Consider the following 5,188-nt stretch of genomic DNA (forward strand, 5'->3'; position numbering starts at 1 on the left):
CCTTTTCCATTCTCTGTTGCACTTAGTTTTTGCCTCCCTACACCTTCGGGTAAACCAAGGACTCGTTTTGGTCTTCCTATTATTTCTGCTTCCCTTGGGAACAAAACTTTCCTCTGCCTCCTTGCACTTTGTTGCCACATATTCCATCATCTCGTTTACTGATTTTCCTACCATTTCTCTGTCCCACTGAACCTCCTGCAGGAAGTTTCTCATACCTGTGTAGTCCCCCCTTTTATAGTTTGGCCTGTCCCCTTCAGTTCCTGTTACCTTCTCCACTTGTAACTCTACTATATAGTCAAAACTCAGAACCACATGATCGCTAGCTCCAAGGGGCCTCTCGTAAGTGATGTCCTCAATGTCTGAACTGCTCAGGGTGAACACAAGATCCAGTCTTGCTGGCTCATCCTCCCCTCTCTCTCTGGTTGTGTCCCTGACATGTTGATACATGAGGTTTTCAAGTACCACATCCATCATCTTGGCTCTCCATGTTTCGGGACCCCCATGTGGCTCCAGGTTTTCCCAGTCGATCTCCCTGTGGTTGAAATCGCCCATTACCAGTAACTTTGCTCTGCTCGAGTGTGTGTGTGTGTGTGTGTGTGTGTTTGTGTGTGTGTGTGTGTATGTGTGTGTGTGTGTGTGTGTGTGTGTGTGTGTGTGTGTGTGTGTGTGTGTGTGTGTGTGTGTATGTGTGTGTGCTCGCCTAATTGTACTCACCTAATTGTGGTTGCAGGGGTCGAGACTCGGCTCCTGGCCCCGCCTCTTCACTGATCGCTACTAGGTCCTCTCCCTCTCTGCTTCCTGAGCTTTGTCATACCTCTTCTTAAAACTATGTATGGTTCCTGCCTCCACTACTTCACTTGCTAGGCTATTCCACTTCCTGACGACTCTATGACTGAAGAAATACTTCCTAACGTCCCTGTGACTCGTCTGAGTCTTCAGCTTCGAATTGTGACCCCTTGTTTCTGTGCCCCCTCTCTGAAACATCCTGTCTCTGCCCACCTTATCTATTCTCCGCAGTATCTTGTATGTCGTTATCATGTCTCCCCTGACCCTTCTGTCCTCCAGTGTCGTCAGTCCGATTTCCCTCAACCTTTCCTCGTACGACATTCCCGTGATCTCTGGGACTAGCCTTGTTGCAAACCTTTGTACTTTCTCTGACTTCTTGACGTGCTTGACCAGGTGTGGGTTCCAGACTGGTGCTGCATACTCCAATATGGGCCTAACGTACACAGTGTACAGTGTCTTGAACGATTCCTTATTAAGGTATCGGAACGCTATTCTCAGGTTTGCCAGGCGACCGTATGCTGCAGCAGTTATTTGGTTGATGTGTGCCTCCGGTGACGTGCTCGGTGTTATGGTCACCCCAAGGTCTTTCTCCCTGAGTGAGGTCTGTAGTCTTTGTCCACCTAGCCTATACTCTGTCTGCGGTCTTCTTTGCCCCTTAAATACCCTATCAGGTATTCTCTGATCCATTGCAGTGCCTTTCCTGTTATGTGTGCCTGATCCTCTAGCTTTTGCAGTAATCTCTTGTGAGGAACTATGTCGAAGGCCTTCTTGTGTGTGTGTGTGTGTGTGTGTGTGTGTGTGTGTGTGTGTGTGTGTGTGTGTGTGTGTGTGTGTGTGTGTGTGGATGCTGCTGCGAGTGTAGAAAATACTTTAAATTCTTTCCGTTAGTTTTGTAAACAGACACAACATTACTGGGACCTACAACTAACATAAAGACCAGACTGGTTCATCCTGGACCTTAGTGACCCAAGATGATGGGAGGAGGAAGCAGATGCTCTCAAGTGTTCAATACTTACTTATAATGTACTGGGTGGGTAGTCTTGGAGAATACAGCAGCGTGTTCACATCACAACGGAACAGTCACAACTGTGGGGATAGGGAATTATCTTTGTATGTGTGTGTGTGTGTGTGTGTGTGTGTGTGTGTGTGTGTGTGTGTGTGTGTGTGTGTGTGTGTGTGTGTGTGTGTGTGTGTGTGTGTGTGTACTCACCTAGTTGAGGTTGCAGGGATCGAGTCCGAGCTCCTGGCCCCGCCTCTTCACTGGTCGCTACTAGGACACTCTCCCTGAACCGTGAGCTTTATCATACCTCTGCTTAAAGCTATGTATGGCTCCTGCCTCCACTACATCGCTTCCCAAACTATTCCACTTCCTGACCACTCTGTGGCTGAAGAAATACTTCCTAACATCCCTGTGATTCATCTGTGTCTTCAACTTCCAACTGTGTCCCCTTGTTACTGTGTCCAATCTCTGGAACATCCTGTCTTTGTCCACCTTGTCAATTTCTTTCAGTATTTTGTATGTCGTTATCATGTCCCCCCTATCTCTCCTGTCCTCCAGTGTCGTCAGGTTGATTTCCCTTAACCTCTCCTCATAGGACATACCTCTTAGCTCTGGGACTAGTCTTGTTGCAAACCTTTGCACTTTCTCTAGTTTCTTTACGTGCTTGGCTAGGTGTAGGTTTCAAACTTGTGCCGCATACTCCAATATGGGCCTAACGTACACGGTGTACAGAGTCCTGAATGATTCCTTATTAAGATGTCGGAATGCTGTTCTGAGGTTTGCTAGGCGCCCATATGCTGCAGCAGTTATTTGGCTGATGTGCGCTTCAGGAGATGTGCCTGGTGTTATACTCACCCCAAGATCTTTTTCTTTGAGTGAGGTTTGTAGTCTCTGGCCCCCTAGACTGTACTCCGTCTGCAGTCTTCTTCGCCCTTCGACAATCTTCATGACTTTGCACTTGGTGGGATTGAACTCCAGGAGCCAATTGCTGGACCAGGTCTGCAGCCTGTCCAGATCCCTTTGTAGTTCTGCCTGGTCTTCGATCGAATAAATTCTTCTCATCAACTTCACGTCATCTGCAAACAGGGACACCTCGGAGTCTATTCTTTCCGTCATGTCGTTCACAAATACGATATGTCGGAAGTTGTATGTGTGTTAGTTACCATTTGGTTCTAGGCACATGTCGATTAGACACTAGGCCTGTGTTTGTGTGTGTGTGTGTGTGTGTGTGTGTGTGTGTACTCACCTAATTGTACTCACCTAATTGTGGCTGCAATGGTCGAGACTCCGCTCCTGGCCCCGCCGCTTCACTGATCGCTACTAGGTCCTCTCTCTCTCTGCTTCCTGAGATTTGTCATACCTCTTCTTAAAACTATGTATGGTTCCTGCCTCCACTACTTCACTTGCTAGGCTATTCCACTTCCTGACGACTCTATGACTGAAGAAATACTTCCTAACGCCCCTGTGACTCGTCTTAGTCTTTAGCTTCGAATTGTGACCCCTTGTTTCTGTGCCCCCTCTCTGAAACATCCTGTCTCTGCCCACCTTGTCTATTCCCCGCAGTATCTTGTATGTCGTTATCATGTCTCCCCTGACCCTTCTGTCCTCCAGTGTCGTCAGTCCGATTTCCCTCAACCTTTCCTAGTACGACATTCCCCTGAGCTCTGGGACTAGCCTTGTTGCAAACCGTTGTACTTTCTCTAACTTCTTGACGTGTTTGACCAGGTGTGGGTTCCAGACTGGTGCTGCATACTCCAGTATGGGCCTAACATACAGAGTGTACAGTGTCTTGAACGATTCCTTATTAAGGTATCGGAATGCTATTCTCAGGTTTGCCAGGCGACCGTATGCTGCAGCAGTTATTTGGTTGATGTGTGCCTCCGGTGACGTGCTCGGTGTTATGGTCACCCCAAGATCTTTCTCCCTGAGTGAGGTCTGTAGTCTTTGTCCACCTAGCCAATACTCTGTCTGCGGTCTTCTTTGCCCCTCCCCAATCTTTATGACTTTGCATTTGGCAGGGTTGAATTCGAGAAGCAGTTTCTGGACCACGTGTCCAGTCTGTCCAGGTCTCTTTGCAGTCCTGCCTCATCCTCATCCAATTTAATTCTTCTCATCAGCTTCACATCATCTGCGAATAGTGTGTGTGTGTGTGCGTGTGTGTGTGTGTGTGTGTGTGTGCTTAGCTGTTTGTTCACCTATTTGTAGTTGCAGGGGTCGATTCATAGCTCCTGGCCCCGCCTCTTCGTTGATTGCTACTAGGTCCTCTCTCTCCCTGCCCCATGAGCTTTATCATACGTCGCCTTAAAACTATGTATGGCTCCGGCCTCCACTACATCACTTTCTAGGCTATTCCACGGCCTGACTACTCTATGACTGAAGAAATACTTCCTAACATCCCTTTGATTTATCTGAGTCTCAACTTCCAATTGTGACCTCTTGTGTCTGTGTCCCATCTCTGGAACAGCCCATCTTTGTCCACCTTGTCTATTCCGCGCAGTATTTTATATGTCGTTATCATGTCTCTCCTGACCCTCCTGTCCTCCATTGTCGTCAGGCCGATTTCCCTCAACCTTTCTTCGTAGGACAATCCCCTTAGCTCTGGGACTAGTCTTGTTGCAAACCTTTGCACTTTCTCTAATTTCTTGACGTGCTTGACCAGGTGTGGATTCCAAACTGGTGCTGCATACTCCAGTATGGGCCTGACGTAAATGGTATACAGAGTCTTTAACGAATCCTTACTGAGGTATCTGAACGCTATCCATAGGTTTGCCAAGCGCCCGTATGCTGCATCAGTTATCTGGTTGATGTGCACCTCAGGGGATATGCTCGGTGTTATACTCACCCCCAGATCTTTTTTCCTTGAGTGAAGTTTGCAGTCTTTGGCCATCTAGACTATATTGTGTCTGCAGTCTTCTTTGCCCTTCCCCAATCTTCATGACTTTGCATTTGGCAGGGTTAAACTCAAGGAGCCAGTTGCTGGACCAGGCTTGTAGCCTGTCCAGGTCTCTTTGTGGTCCTGCCTGATCTTCGTCCGATTTGATTCTTCTCATTAACTTCACATCATCTGCAAACAAGGACACTTCTGAGTCTATCCCTTCCGTTATGTCATTCACATATACCAAGAACAGCACAGGTCCTAGGACTGACCCCTGTGGAACCCCGCTTGTCACAGGCGCCCATTTTGACACCTCGTCACGTACCATGACTCGTTGTTGCCTCCCTATCAGGTATTCTCTGAGCCATTGCAGTGCCTTTCCTGTTATGTGTGCCTGATCCTCTAGCTTTTGCAGTAACCTCTTGTGAGGAACTGTGTCGAAGGCCTTCTTGAAGTCCAAAAAAATGCAGTCGATCCACCCCTCTCTCTCTTGTCTTACTTCTGTCACCTTGTCATAAAACTCCAGT

At 47.8% G+C, this 5,188-nt stretch overlaps 1 protein-coding gene across 1 annotated transcript in view; it reads right to left on the minus strand.

Moving 5' to 3' along the window:
• The window catches only part of LOC128690419 (axoneme-associated protein mst101(2)-like), a 30,851-nt gene extending 28,968 nt beyond the window's left edge, over nt 1-1,883 (minus strand). The window contains exon 1 of the mRNA XM_070089784.1: nt 1,803-1,883. The gene's annotated coding sequence lies outside the window, so the exon portion shown is untranslated. The remainder of the gene's footprint in view (nt 1-1,802) is intronic.
• Nucleotides 1,884-5,188: the final 3,305 nt, after the last annotated feature.

Source organism: Cherax quadricarinatus, chromosome 29 (genome assembly GCF_038502225.1).
Source record: "Cherax quadricarinatus isolate ZL_2023a chromosome 29, ASM3850222v1, whole genome shotgun sequence".
Classification (NCBI taxonomy): domain Eukaryota; kingdom Metazoa; phylum Arthropoda; class Malacostraca; order Decapoda; family Parastacidae; genus Cherax; species Cherax quadricarinatus.